Source organism: Pristiophorus japonicus, unplaced genomic scaffold (genome assembly GCF_044704955.1).
Source record: "Pristiophorus japonicus isolate sPriJap1 unplaced genomic scaffold, sPriJap1.hap1 HAP1_SCAFFOLD_1027, whole genome shotgun sequence".
In the NCBI taxonomy this organism is placed as follows: domain Eukaryota; kingdom Metazoa; phylum Chordata; class Chondrichthyes; family Pristiophoridae; genus Pristiophorus; species Pristiophorus japonicus.
This window is the reverse complement of record NW_027250678.1, coordinates 105,324-120,373: the sequence shown is the minus strand read 5'-3', so window position 1 is coordinate 120,373 and position 15,050 is coordinate 105,324. Positions and strand designations below refer to the sequence as shown.

The following is a 15,050-nucleotide window of genomic DNA, read 5'->3' as shown; positions in this document are numbered from 1 at the left end:
TGGAGAGCACCAGTTCCAACTGTCACAGGACGGGAGAATGGAGAGCACCAGTTCCCACTGTCACAGGACAGTGAGAGGAGAGCACCAGTTCCCACTGTCACAGGACAGAGAGTGGAGAGCACCAGTTCCCACTGTCACAGGACAGAGAGTGGAGAGCACCAGTTCCCACTGTCACAGGACAGAGAGTGGAGAGCACCAGTTCCCACTGTCACAGGATAGAGAGTGGAGAGCACCAGTTCCCACTGTCACAGGACAGAGAGTGGAGAGCACCAGTTCCCACTGTCACAGGACAGAGAGTGCAGAGCACCAGTTCCCACTGTCACAGGACAGAGAGTGGAGAGCACCAGTTCCCACTGTCACAGGACAGAGAGTGCAGAGCACCAGTTCCCACTGTCACAGGACAGAGAGTGGAGAACACCAGTTCCCACTGTCACAGGACAGAGAGTGGAGAGCACCAGTTCCCACTGTCACAGGACAGAGAGTGGAGAACACCAGTTCCCACTGTCACAGGACAGAGAGGGGAGAGCACCAGTTCCCACTGTCGCAGGACAGAGAGTGGAGAGCACCAGTTCCCACTGTCACAGGACGGGAGAATGGAGAGCACCAGTTCCCACTGTCACAGGACAGAGAGTGGAGAGCACTAGTTCCCACTGTCACAGGACGGGAGAGTGGAGAGCACCAGTTCCCACTGTCACAGGACAGAGAGTGGAGAGCACCAGTTCCCACTGTCACAGGATGGGAGAGTGGAGAGCACCAGTTCCAACTGTCACAGGACGGGAGAATGGAGAGCACCAGTTCCCACTGTCACAGGAGAGAGAGTGGAGAGCACCAGTTCCCACTGTCACAGGAGAGAGAGTGGAGAGCACTAGTTCCCACTGTCACAGGACAGAGAGTGGAGAGCACCAGTTCACACTGTCACAGGACAGAGAGTGGAGAGCACTAGTTCCCACTGTCACAGGACAGAGAGTGGAGAACACCAGTTCCCACTGTCACAGGACAGAGAGTGGAGAGCACTAGTTCCCACTGTCACAGGACAGAGAGTGGAGAACACCAGTTCCAACTGTCACAGGACAGAGAGTGGAGAGCACCAGTTCCCACTGTCACAGGACAGAGAGTGGAGAGCACCAGTTCCCACTGTCAAAGGACAGAGAGTGGAGAGCACCAGTTCCCACTGTCACAGGACAGAGAGTGGAGAACAACAGTTCCCACTGTCACAGGACAGAGAGTGGAGAACACCAGTTCCCACTGTCACATGAACATCCGGTCGTGCCCGCAAAGGAAGTGGAGTGTGGGAAATTGCACGCTGCTTCCATTGAGGGGTGGTCAGGCCAATTCTGCGGCGGGAGCTAAAATTCCCAACCCCAGAAAGTTACCGTCCCCAAGGTGGGGGCCTGTGCGGGGAGTTAGAGGGAAGATGAATGGAGACAGGGGTGGGGGATTGAGGGGCAGGGGATAGGAGGGGCCACATTGCAGCGAAGGTCTGGTGGGGGGGCAAAGTGTGTTGGACGGTCAGGCCTGTGGGCTCTGTGCCTCGGTGCAGGGAGTTTTCGGGTTGACTGCGCAGATGGCGATTGGTGGATGTGGTGTGGTTGGCTTCGCAGGGGCTGGGTGCTCAACATCCAGGGGTGTTCGGCATTTGGGGAGGATTCTGACGGGACGGGCCGTGTTGGGTGTTGGGGCAGTATACCCGGTGTTGGATGGGTTCTGAGCTGGGGTGGGGCACGCTATTGGGATGGGGGTGGGCTGTTTGGGAGAGACGTCTTCACTCGGAGAGTTGTTGGTCTGTGGGGTTCCCTGCCGCGGAGAGTTGTTGATACCAGTTCATTGGATATGTTCAGGAGGGAGTTGGATGTGGTCCTTGCGGTAAGGGGAGGGTCAGGGGGTGATCAGTCAGGTATTTAAACACTAAACTAATTTTGAATAGGCCCCAGCAAGATTTGAACCCCTGACCTCTGATTTACTAGACCAGTGCTCGAACCCCTGAGCTATGGAACCACCTGCGCTAGGGAAGTCAGCGGAAGGAGCAGGAAAGAGAGTGGAAGGGTAAAGAGAGAGTGGAAGGAGAGAGAGAGAGGGGGAAGAGGAGACTGGGAAGAAGGGACAGTGGAAGGGGAGAGAGAGAGAGGGGAAGGGGAGAGAGAGAGTGGAAGGGGAGAAATGGGGAAGGAGAGCGGTTGATGCGAGTGAGGGAAAGGAGGGCGAGACGGGGAAAGCGAAATAGCGGGAAAGGGAGAGAGGGGTAAAAAGAGCTGTGATGGGGAAGGGAAGAATCTGTCGGAATGGGAGAAGAGAGAGAGGCATTTAAATACTGAGTAGGCCCCAGTGACATTTGAACTCACGACCCCTGGTTTACTAGACCAGTGCTCTAACCCGTGAGCTATGGAATCACCAGCTCTGGGAAAGTTAGCGGAAGGAGCAGGAAAGAGAGGGGAAGGGTAAAGAGAGAGTGGAAGGGGGAAGAGAAATGAGAGAGGAGGAAGAGGAAACTGGGAAGAAGAGAGAGAGCAGAAGGGAAAGGAGAGCAGTTAAAGGAAAGGAATGCGAGACAGGGAAAGCGAAGAATCAGTCGGAATGGGAGAAGAGAGAGAGAGAAGTATTTAAATACTGAGTTAATGTTAAGTAGGCCCCAGTGAGATTTGAACTCACGACCCCTGGTTTACGAGACCAGTGCTCTAACCCCTGAGCTATGGAACCACCTGCTTTGGTAAATTCAGGGGCAGGAGCAGGAAAGAGAGGGACAGGGAAAAGAGAGAGTGGAAGGTGTTCTGTCTTGAATCAAGAGTCAGATGAGATACTGCAAGCTCAAAGTAAGGTGTGACCTTAGTCCTTTATCACAGGTCTCCAGAGTGCCTCACCAGCCTGTGAGGCTTCCTTAAGTACAGGTGCTCCCAAGGGATTGTGGGATCCCTTGGGACTCCAGGAGATAAGCCCTCTGGTGGTCAGACATGATAATTACAGGTTTACATTCGTAACAACACTTCCCCCCCGCCCCCTGCCCCAAAGTCAATAGTGTAACTATATACAATGTGAGTCGATCTGGGGCCTTCCTTGCCCTGGTTGATCGTCTCGGTGCAAATGCTGGTGTTGGTGAATCATTTGTTGGGCCCTCGCTGGGCTGCTGTGCAGCTGGCCTTGCTGGGCTGCTCGGGGGTGATGGGTTCTGCTTCGTGGTCAACCGCTGGGTCGGTTGCTACGTCTGTGTGTTGGACGGACGGTAGAGTCTATTGTGGGTTGTTCTGGATAGTCTGTAAATCTCAGTTTGATTTGGTCCAAGTGTTTTCTGCAGGTAAGTCCATTTGCGAGTTTGACCACAAACACCTTGCTCCCCTCTTTGGCCAAAACAGTGGCAGCAATCCACTTGGGACCTTGTCCATAGTTCAACACAAATACAGGATCGTTTACTTCAATTTCACGTGACACATTTGTGTGATCACGTTATGTATTCTGTTCAAGCCGCCTGCTCTCTACCTGTTCGTGTAGATCAGGGTGGACTAACGAGAGCCTTGTCTGAAGTGCTCTTTTCATCAGCAGTTCAGTGGAAGGGACCCTGGTAAGTGAGTGGGGTCTTGTGCGGTAACTGAGCAGGACTCGGGACAAGCGAGTCTGCAGTGAGCCTTCAGTTACCCTTTTCAAGCTCTGCTTGATTGTGTGAACTGTTCGTTCTGCCTGACCGTTGGACGCTGGCTTAAACGGGGCAGGCGTGACATGTTTGACCCCATTGCGGGTCATGAATTCCTTGAACTCGGCACCGGTAAAGCACGGCCCATTGTCGCTTACAAGGACATCAGGCAGGCCGTGCGTGGCAAACACGGCCCGTAGGCTTTCGATGGTGGCAGTGGACGTGCTTGCCGGCATTATCACACATTCGATCCATTTGGAGTACGTATCTACAACCACTAAAAACATTTTTCCCCAAGAATGGGCCTGCATAGTCGACATGAACCCCAGACCACGGTTTGGAGGGCCAAGACCATAAACTTAGGGGCGCCTCCCTGGGTGCGTTGCTCAACTGGGAACATGTATTACAGTTGTGCACACAGGACTCTAAGTCTGCATCGATACCGGGCCACCACCTGTGGGATCTGGCTATCGCTTTCATCATTACAATGCCTGGGTGGGTACTGTGGAGATCACTAATGAAAGTGCCCCTGCCCTTTTTTGGCATACCTACCCAAATGCCCCACAGGAGGCAATCTGCCTGTCTAAACATTTCATCTTTGTGTCGCTGGTATGGCTTTATTTCTTCGTTCATCTCTAACGGGACACGAGACCAACTCCCGTGGAGCACACGGCTTTTTACTGAGGACAGTAAGGGGCCCTGGTTCATCCTGGTTCTAATCTGTCGGGCGGTGACAGGTGATTGCTCACTCTCGAATGCTTCCATTACCATAACTAAATCTGCGGGCTGTGTCATCTCCACCCCGGTGGTGGGCAATGGCAGCCTGCTGAGAGCATCGGCACAGTTTTCTGTGCCTGGCCTGTGGCGGATGGCGTAGTTGTATGTGGACAACGTGAGCGCCCATCTCTGGATGCGGGCCGGTGCGTTCGTATTTATCCCCTAATTTTCAGAAAGGAGGGATATAAGTGGCTTGTGGTAGATTTCCAATTCGAATTTGAGCCCGAACAGATATTGATGCATTTTCTTTACCCCGTAAACACACACTAACGCTTCTCTCTCGATCATACTGCCGGTCCTCTCGGCCTTTGACAGACTTCTGGTTGCATAAGCAGCCGGTTGCAATTTCCCAAATTCATTAGCTTGTTACAACACACACCCGACCCCGTACGACGATGCATCACATGCTCGTACCAAACGTTTACATGGATCGTACAACACAAGCAATTTGTTTGAACATGACAGCGTCCTAGCTTTCTCAAAGGCATTTTCTTGGCTTTTACCCCAGACCCATTCATCTCCCTTACGCAGTGGAGGGTGCAGGGGTTCTAACAATGTGCCGAGACCCGGTAAGAAGTTACCAACATAGTTCAGGAGTCCTAGAAACGACCACAGCTCCGTCACGTTCCGTGGTCTCGGTGCCTTCTCGATTGCCCCCGTCTTCGAATCGGTGGGCCTGATGCCGTCCGCCGCGATTCTTCTCCCCAGGAACTCCACTTCAGGCACCGGGAAAACGCACTGCGAGCATTTCAGCCCGAGCCCCACACGATTAAGCCGACTAAGGACCTCCTCCACGTTCTGCAAATGCTCGACGGTGTCCTGGCCTGTAACCAAGATGTCGTCCTGGAAGACCACGGTGCACGGGACCCACTTCAGCAAGCTTTCCGTGTTCCTCTGGAATATCGCCGTGGCTGATCGAATCCCAAATGGGCATCTGTTGTAAACGAAAAGACCTTTGTGCGTGTTGAGGCAGGTGAGGCCTTTCGAAGATTCCACCAGCTCCTGCGTCATGTAGGCCGAGGTCAAGTCCAGCTTCGTGAATGTTTTCCCCCCCAACCAGCGTGACAAATAGGTCATCAGCCTTTGGTAGCGGGTATTGATCCTGCAGGGAGAAACGATTGATAGTTACTTTGTAATCACCACAGATTCTGACGGTGCCGTCTCCCTTGAGGATTGGAACGATCGGACTGGCCCACTCATTGAATTCGATCGGCGAAATGATGTCCTCTCGTTGCAGCCTGTCCAGCTCAATGTCCACCCTCTCTCTCACCATGTAAGGTACCGCTCTCACCTTGTGATGGATGGGTCACGCCCCCGGAATTAAATGGATCTGCACTTTTGCTCCTTGGAACTTCCCGACGCCTGGTTCGAACAGCGAAGGGAACTTGCTCAGGACCTGGGCACATGAGGTGTCGTCGACGGATGTATCTTTCCCAGCCAGCTCCTGCCGAACAGCGTGGGGCCATCGCCCGGTACCACCCACAGTGGTAAATCGTGCACCGCTCCATCGTAGGAGATCTTTCCGGTAGCACTGCCGATTACGGGAATCAGTTCCTTTGTGTACGTTCTAAGTTTGGTTCGAATGGGAGTCAGGACTGGCCTTGAAGCCTTGTTGCACCACAACTTATCGAAAGTCTTTTTGCTCATTATGGACTGGCTCGCGCCCGTGTCCAGCTCCCTGGACACCGGGAGCCCATTTAATTAAACCTTCAGCATTATCGGGGGACACTTTGAGGTAAATGTGTGCACCCCATATACCTCTGCCTCCTCAGTCTGAGGCTCTGGTTCATCGTGTTCCGCCGTGGATCTGTCCTCCTCTGCAACAAGGTGGTTTGCAGGATTAGCAGGGTTTGCAGCTCGCCTGCACATACGTTGGAGGTGTCCCATTGTTCCACAGCCCTTGCAAACGTACCCTTTGAAGCGGCATGAATAGAATCGATGATCACCAAGATCACCCCAACCTCTGTCGTCGAGCTACAGTACGCGGACGACACCTGAATCTGCGCACATTCAGAGGCTGAACTCCAGGATATAGTCAAAGTATTTACGGAGGCGTACGAAAGCACTGGCCTTACACTAAACATCCGTAAGACAAAGGTCCTCCATCAACCTGTCCTCGCCGCATAGCACTGCCCCCCAGTCAACAAGGTCCACGGCGTGGCCCTGGACAACGTGGACCATTTCCCTCCTCATTCTTCAAACACACACCACTAATGGAGGAATGACCCACAGCCCAATGCAGGTGGCTCCATAGCTCCGGGGTTAGAGCACTGGTCTCGTAAACCAGGGGTCGTGGGTTCAAATCTCACTGAGGCCTACTCAAAATTAGCTCAGTGTTTAAATTCACTGTCAATTAACAAGGGCTTTAATTATAAATATTGAACAGCTCCCAGACTGACTGTGGAACTATGGGCTCGTTCTTGACCGTACTTAAAGTGCTGCAACTGATCGACCTCGAGCTTGAAAGTGGGATGAGGCTGGGTTGCTCTTGGCCAGTCGGCGTGGATACGATGGGCTGAATGGGATTCTGCCTCTCCTTCTCTCTCAACCTGACTTTCTCTTTGTCTCTAACATCATCAGCACAGGTGTGATATATTCACAGGGCACAGCACACACAGCTTCCTAACATGGCGCGCAGCTCTCTCGGAAGTCTCCGGAAACCCGCCGAATTCTGTTTATTATTAACTCTGCACTTGCAGTACACAATACGTCCACATCCTCAATGTGGAGCGACAAACATTACAAGCTGACAGACATTGCAAGAGGCAGTCCCTCGGAATCGAGGAAGACTTGCTTCCACTCTTAAAATGAGTTCCCCTTTATCCACCCTGTTGGTTCCATCCTCAAAGAATTCCAGCAAATTAGTCAAACATGACTTCCCCTTCATAAATCCATGCTGACTCTGCCTGACCCAATTATGCTTTTCCCAATGGCCTGCTCCTGAAGGAGTGAGAGGAGAGAGGGAGGAGGGGAGACTGCGAGGAGGAAAGAGGGGCAGAGGAGAGAGAGGGAGGAAGGGGAAAGAGAAGTTAAGGGGAGAGACGGAAGGATAGTGAGAGCGAGGAGAAGGAAAAATCTGAAAGGAAAGGGAAAAGAGAGAGAGACAGACAGATATTTAAATACTGAGCTAATTTTGAGTAGGCCCCAGTGAGATATGAACCCATGATCCCTGGTTTACTAGACCAGCGCTCTAACCCCTGCTCTGGAAAAGACAGGGGAAGGAGCAGGAAAGAGAGGGGAAGGGAAAAGAGAGAGTGGAAGGAGTGAGAGAGAGGGGAAGGGGAGAGGAAAGAGTGAGAGGGGAAGGGGAGAGAGAGAGAGTGGAAGGGGAGTGGTTGATGCGATGGAGGGGAAAGGAGGGAGAGGGGAATGAGTGAGAGACGGGGAAAGCGAGATAGTGGGAAAGGGAGAGAGGGGTAAAAAGATATAGAACGGGTCGTGATCGGGAAGGGAGGAGAATCTGTCGGAAAGGTATTTAAATACCTAGCGAATTTTGAGTAGGCCCCAGTGAAATTTGAACCCACGACCCCTGGTTTACTAGACCATTGCTCTAACCCCTGAGCTATGGAACCACCTGCTCTGGGCTGTGGGTCATTCCCCAGTTAGTGCTGTGTGTTTGAAGAATGCGGAGGGGTCAGTGAAACGCTCAGATTGTGTCTCATCCCCCAGACTCCTGCCTCCGTCTCTTCAATATTCGCCTCTCAACATCGATATATCGGGTCTTTCACGTCGTAAAACATCCCAAGGCAACTCAGTCACACTCTGTCCCAATCTCTCTGTCTCTCTCTGTCTCTCTCTCATTCTCTGCCTCTCTCTCTCTCTCTCCGTGTCTCCCTCACTTTTTCTCTGCTTCTGGATGGGGAAGGGGAGAGAGAAAAGGAGAGGGGAAGAGATAGAGGGGGAGGGGGGAGAGAGAGAAAGGAGTGAGAGAGATAGGGGGAAGGGGAAAGAGAAAAAAGGAACCTGTTGTTCCAGGGTCGGTTTTGGAGCTGGTTAATATTTATAATTAAAGCCCTTGCTAGTTGACCATGAATTTAAATACTGAGCTAATTTTGAGTAGGCCCTAGGGATATTTGAACCCACGACTACTGGTTTAACAAGACCATAGCTCTAACCCCCGAGTTATGGAGCCACCTGCCTTGGCCTGGCTCTCTGTGTCTCTCTCTCTCGTTCTCTCTGTCTCTCACTTTCTCTCTGTCTCTCCAGAGGGAAGGGGAGAGAGGAGGAGAGGGAGAAAGAGAGGGGTTAAGGGAGAGAGGGAGGGGAGAGATAGAGGGGGAAGGCGAGAGAGAATGGTACGGTGAGGGAGTGGGGGAAAGGGAGGGGGAAGGGAAACATAGAAGCATAGACATAGAAACATAGAAACATAGAAAATAGGTGCAGGAGTAGGCCATTCGGCCCTTCGAGCCTGCACCACCATTCAATGAGTTCATGGCTGAACATGCAACTTCAGTACCCCATTCCTGCTTTCTCACCATACCCCTTGATCCCCCTAGTAGTAAGGACTTCATCTAACTCCCTTTTGAATATATTTAGTGAATTGGCCTCAACTACTTTCTGTGGTAGAGAATTCCACAGGTTCACCACTCTCTGGGTGAAGAAGTTTCTCCTCATCTCGGTCCTAAATGGCTTACGCCTTATCCTTAGACTGTGACGCCTGGTTCTGGACTTCCCCAACATCGGGAACATTCTTCCTGCATCGAACCTGTCTAAACCCGTCAGAATTTTAAACGTTTCTATGAGATCCCCTCTCATTCTTCTGAACTCCAGTGAATACAAGCCCAGTTGATCCAGTCTTTCTTGATATGTCAGTCCCGCCATCCCGGGAATCAGTCCAGTGAACCTTCGCTGCACTCCCTCAATAGCAAGAATGTCCTTCCTCAAGTTAGGAGACCAAAACTGTACACAATACTCCAGGTGTGGCCTCACCAAGGCCCTGTACAACTGCAGTAACACCTCCCTGCCCCTGTACTCAAATCCCCTCGCTATGAAGGCCAACATGCCATTTGCTTTCTTAACCGCCTGCTGTACCTGCATGCCAACCTTCAATGACTGATGTACCATGACACCCAGGTCTCGTTGCACCTTCCCTTTTCCTAATGTGTCACCATTCAGATAATAGTCTGTCTCTCTGTTTTTATCACCAAAGTAGATAACCTCACATTTATCCACATTATACTTCATCTGCCATGCATTTGCTCACTCACCTAACCTATCCAAGTCGCTCTGCAGCCTCATAGCATCCTCCTCGCAGCTCACACTGCCACCCAACTTAGTGTCATCCGCAAATTTGGAGATACTACATTTAATCCCCTGGTCTAAATCATTAATGTACAATGTAAACAGCTGGGGCCCCAGCACAGAACCTTGCGGTACCCCACTAGTCACTGCCTGCCATTCTGAAAAGTCCCCATTTACTCCTACTCTTTGCTTCCTGTCTGACAACCAGTTCTCAATCCACGTCAGCACACTACCCCCAATCTCATGTGCTTTAACTTTGCACATGGGATTGGGGTAGTGTGCTGAGAGGGGAAAGGGGTGATAGACAGAGAGGGGAGTGGAGAGTGAGAAGGGAGGGGCGAAGGGGAGAGCGAGAGGGGGTCGTGAGAGGGGAAGGAGTGACAGAGAGAGAGGGTGAAGAGAGAGTGAAGGGTAAGGAAGGGAGAGGGGAGAGAGAAGGAGGGGGTTGGAGAGAGATAGAGGTGGAAGGAAAGGGAGAGGAAGGGGAGGGGAGGAAGGGGGAGAGAAAGGGGGAGTGAGAAAGGGGGAAGGAGAGTGAGTGGAGGAGAGAGAGAGAGAGCGGGACACAGGAGAGACAGAGGAGGAAAGAAATGGAGCGGGGGAACGGGAGAGGATGGGTACAGAGGGACGGAAATAGAGAGGGGGAAGGGGAGAGAGAGGAAGTGGAGAGTGGGAAGGGAGGGAGAGAGACAGGGGAAGGGGGGAAAGGGGGACAGGGAGAGGGGGGAAGGAGAGCGAGAGAAGAAAAATAAAAGGCAGTGATGGGGAAGGCAGAGAGAGAGATCAAGAGCCTGCAGTTTGAGGGTTGGTCTTGGAGCTGTTTAATATTTATAATTTAACCCCTTGTTAATTGATGGTGAATTTAAATACTGAGTGAACTTTGAGTAGGCCCCAGTCAGATTTGAACTCATAACTGCTGGTTTACGAGAGCAGTGTTCTAACCCCTGAGCTCTGGAGCCAGCTCAGCTGGGAAAGACCGGGAAAGGAACAGGAAAGAGAGAGAGGAGAATCTGAAAGGAAAGAGAAGAGAGAGAATGGGAAAGGGAGAGGGTGAGGCGACAGGCAGGGAAAGCAGATGGAGAACAGTTTGTGATGGGGAAGTGGGAGAGAGTGTGTCAGAGAGACAAGCCTGCTGTTCCAGAGTCAGTCTTGGAGCTGGTTAATATTTATAATTAAACCCTTGTTAACTAATGGTGAATTTAAATATTAAGCTAATTTTGAGCAGGACCCAGTGATGCTTGAACCCACACCCCCTGGTTTATTGGACTTGTGCTCTAACCCGTGAGCTATGGAGCTACTTGCGCTGGGTTTGCTCTCTGTGTCTCTTTCTCTCGTTCTCTCACTTTTTCTCTGTCTCTCGAGAGGGAAGGGGAGAGAGAGGGAGGAAGGTGAGAGCGATGGGGGAGGGGATAGAGAGAGGGGAAGGGGAGAGGGAAGGGGGGGAGAGATGGAGGGGAAGGGGAGACAGAGGGGGAGGGGAGAGAGAGGGGAAGGGGAGAAAGTGGGGAAGGGGAGAAAGAAGGAATGGGAGTGAGAGGGGGAAGGGGAGAGAGAGGGGAAGGAGAGAGAGAGAGAGAGAGAGGGGAAGGGGAGAGAGAGGGGGAAGGGAAGAGAGAGAGGGGGAAGGGAGAGAGAGGGGGAAGGGGGGAGAGAGAGGGGGAAGGGAGAGAGTGTGGGAAGGGGAGAGAGAGGGGGAAGGGGAGAGAGAGGGGAGAAGGGGAGAGAGAGGGGAAGGGGAGAGGGAGAGTGGAAGGGGGGAGAGAGAGGGGGAAGGGAGAGAGAGGGGAAGGGGGGAGAGAGAGGGGGAAGGGGAGAGAGAGGGGAAGGGAGAGAGAGGGGAAGGGGGGAAGGGAGAGAGAGGGGGAAGGGGAGAGAGAGAGGGGAGGGAGAGAGAGAGGGGAAGGGAAAGAGAGGGGGAAGGGGAGAGAGAGAGGGGAAGGGGAGAGAGAGAGGGGAAGGGGAGAGAGTGGGGAAGGGGAGAGCAATGGGAGGGGGAGAGAGAGAGGGAATTGGAGAGAGAGAGATGGGAGAGGGGAAAGGGAGAGCAAGGGGGAAGGGGAGAGAGGGGGGAAGGGGAGAGAGAGGGGGAAGGGGAGAGAGGGTGAGGGGACGGAGTGGGAAGGAGGGAGAGGGGAATGAGTGAGAGACGGGGAAAGCGAGAAAGCAGGAATGAGGTACTGAAGTTACACGATCAGCCGTGATCATATTGAATGGTGGTGCAGGCTCGAAGGGCCGAATGGCCTACTCCTGCACCTAGTTTCTATGTTTCTATGATTCTATGTCCGTTGTACCCCGTAGGGGACCAAACCCGCACTGTGACTCCGGGAGGAGCTCCTCGGCCACAGGGAGAAGACGGTTGAGGAGGACTCTAGCGACGACTTTCCCAGGGGATGATAACAGGGTGGTCTTGGACCTGGCCTGGAGATGACGAAGGTTGAACAGGTTCCCACTGGGTCTGTAGTTTAGTTCCACTCCAGCGGGGAGCTTGTTGACTGTGAGGTGGAGCACGGCAGCGAGGAATATTGAGACCCACGGCAATGTGGGTTTGACTCTTAACTGCCCCTGTGAAACGGTCAAGTGAGGCCCTCAGTTGTGTTCAAGAAGGCTGCTCACCACGACCTTCTCCAGGGGCAATTAGGGATGGGCAATAAATGCCGGCCTTGCTATCGACGGCCATATCCCGCAACGAATCTAAAACAAATATCGGTGGCTCTCAGACTGGATATGAAGAAGACTCGGTTACAGACTGGTCACAGAAAGTGAAAGTGCTGTGGGCTGTATTCAAACTGTGAAGTGAGTCGGTTCCTGTTGATGGTGTCGGCCTGTCACCGATTGACAGCGAGTTCAGGAACAGAAGCCAAAATTGAGTAGGCCCCAGTGAGATTTGAACTCACGACCCCTGGTTTACAAGACCAGTGCTCTAACCCCTGAGCTATGGAGCCACCTGTAACACCAGCTCATGTTTGCTTCTTACTATTGTTAACAAGGAGGTGGGGCCCGAATATAATCATTCTTGGTGATTCATCCCTGAACAATCATTGGAACATGATTGTTTCTCTGTCTCTCGAGAGGGAAGGGGAGAGAGGAGGAAAGGAAGAAGGCGAGAGAGAATGGTATGGTGAGGGAGTGGGGCAAAGGGAGATAGACAGAGAGGAAAGTGGAGAGTGAGAACAACAGAGGTGGGAGTGAAGGAGGCAAATGGACGGAGATAGAGGTGGAAGGACAGGGAGAGAGAAATGGGGAAGGAGAGAGAGCAAGGCACAGGAGAGACAGAGGAGGAAAGAAATGAAGTGGGGGAAAGGGAGAGAAGAACAATAGAAGGCAGTGAGAGAGATTGAGAGCCTGTAGTTTGAGGGTCTGTCTCAGAGCTGTTTAACATTTATGATTAAAGTCCTTGTTAATTGATGGTGAATTTAAATACTGAGCTAATTGTGAGGAGACCCCAGTGTGATTTGAACCCATGATCTCTGGTTTACTCGACCAGTGCTCTAACCCCTGAGTTATGGAGCCAGCTTCTCGAGACAAGTCAGGGGAAGGAGCAGGAAAGAGAGGGGAAGGGAAATAAGAGAGTGGAAGGAGTGAGAGAGAGGGGGAAGGGGAGAGAGTGGGGGAAGGGGAGAGAGTGGGGAAGAAATGAGAGAGAGGGGGAAGGGAAAAGAGAGAGAGAGAGGGGAGAGCGGGGGAATGGGAAAGAGAGGAGGGAGAGGAAGAGTGAAAAGGCTGAGGTGGAAGGGGAGAGAGGGAGGGGAGAGAGGGAGAAAGGGAGAGAGGGCGAAGGTGAGAGGGAGAAGCGAGGGAGGGGGAAGGGGGGAGAGGGGAATGAGTGAGAGACGGGGAAAGCGAGATAGCGGGAAAGGGAGAGAGGGGTAAAAAGATGTAGAACGGGTCGTGATGGGGAAGGGAGTGGGGGAAAGGGAGAGTGAAGGGAAGAGAAGGGAAGGGGAGGCAGGCAGAGAGGGAAGTGGAGAGTGAGAAGGCAGAGGGGAAGGGGAGAGTGAGAGGGGGTAGTGAGATGGAAAGGAGTGAGCGAGAGATGGGAAAAGGGATAGAGGGGGAAGAGAGAGTGAAGGGGGACGAGAGAGAGAGGGGGAGGGGAAGGGAGAGAGAGGGGGGAGTGGAGAGAGAGAAGTGGAGAGAAGGGAGGGAGAGAGAGATGGGAGTGGCAGAGAGGGGAAAGCGGAGAGAGGGATAAGAGTGAGAGAGAGAGGAGGGAAAGGAGAGAGAGGAGGAGGAATGAGAGAGTGAAGTGGAGAGAGGGGAGGTGAGAGAGAGATGGGAGTGGAGACAGAGAGGGAAGGGGAGAGTGAGAAGGCGTCATGAGAGGGAAAGGAGTGAGAGAGATGGGAAAAGGGAGAGGGGGGAAGAGAGAGTGAAGGGGAAGGGAGGGAGATAAAATAGCCCAAGGCAACTCAGTCACACTCTGGCTCAATCTCTCTCTGTCTCTCTCTCTCGCTCACTCTCTCTGTCTCTCTCTCTCTCTCGCTCACTCTCTCTGTCTCTCTCTCATTCTCACTTTCTCTGTGTCACTCTCTCTCTGTATCTTTTTCACTTTCTTTCTGTCTCGTGAGTGGGAAGGGTAGAGAGAGAGAGAGGAGGGAGGGGAGATAGAGGGGAAGAAAGGCAGAGGGAGAGAGTGAAAATGGTAAAGGGAAAGTGAGAGCGAGAGGGGAATGGGGAGAGAGAGGGAAAGGGAGAGAGAGAGAGGGGAAAGGGAGAGAGAGATAGGGAGGGGAGCGAGAGGTGGGAAGGGGAGAGAGCGAGGGGAAGGGGAGAGAGAGAGAGGGGAAGGGGAGCGAGAGATGGGAAGGGGAGCGAGAGATGGGAAGGGGTGAGAGAGATGGGAAGGGGAGCGAGAGATGGGGAGGGGAGTGAGAGATGGGGAGGGGTGAGAGAGATGGGAAGGGGAGCGAGAGATGGGAAGGGGTGAGAGAGATGGGAAGGGGAGCGAGAGATGGGGAGGGGTGAGAGAGATGGGAAGGGGAGCGAGCGATGGGAAGGGGAGCGAGAGATGGGAAGGGGAGCGAGAAAGTTACAGTCAGAAGGGAAAAGGGAGAGAGTGAGCGGGAAGGAGAGAGAGAAGGAGAGAGGGATGGAGAGAGATAGAGGGGGAAGGAAAGGGAGAGGAAGGGGAGAGAGAGTGGGAAAGGGGGGAAGGGAGAGAGAAAGGGTGAAGGAGAGTGAGTGGAGGGGTGAGAGGGAGCGGTACACAGGGGAGACAGAGGAAGAAAGAAATGGAGTGGGGGAAAAGGGAGAGGATGGCCAGAGAGGGAAGGAAATAGAGAAGGGGAAGGTGAGAGAGAGGAAGTGGGGGGTGGGAAGGGAGAGAGAGAGGGGAAGGGGAGAAGAGGGAGTTGGAGAGAGAAAGGGGAAGGAGAGTGAGCGGAGGGGAGAGAGAGAGAAAAATAAAGGGAAA

General features: G+C 52.9%; 4 non-coding genes across 4 annotated transcripts; 1 reads left to right on the top strand and 3 right to left on the bottom strand.

The window, feature by feature from the left end:
• Positions 1-2,621: 2,621 nt before the first annotated feature.
• Positions 2,622-2,694, bottom strand: trnat-cgu (transfer RNA threonine (anticodon CGU)). Its single transcript has one exon. It is a non-coding gene; the product is annotated as a tRNA-Thr (tRNA).
• Positions 2,695-6,640: 3,946 nt separating this feature from the next.
• trnat-cgu (transfer RNA threonine (anticodon CGU)) lies at positions 6,641-6,713 on the top strand. Its single transcript has one exon. It is a non-coding gene; the product is annotated as a tRNA-Thr (tRNA).
• A 1,182-nt stretch (positions 6,714-7,895) lies between these two features.
• trnat-agu (transfer RNA threonine (anticodon AGU)) lies at positions 7,896-7,968 on the bottom strand. The gene has a single exon. It is a non-coding gene; the product is annotated as a tRNA-Thr (tRNA).
• Positions 7,969-12,506: 4,538 nt separating this feature from the next.
• Positions 12,507-12,579, bottom strand: trnat-ugu (transfer RNA threonine (anticodon UGU)). Its single transcript has one exon. It is a non-coding gene; the product is annotated as a tRNA-Thr (tRNA).
• Positions 12,580-15,050: the final 2,471 nt, after the last annotated feature.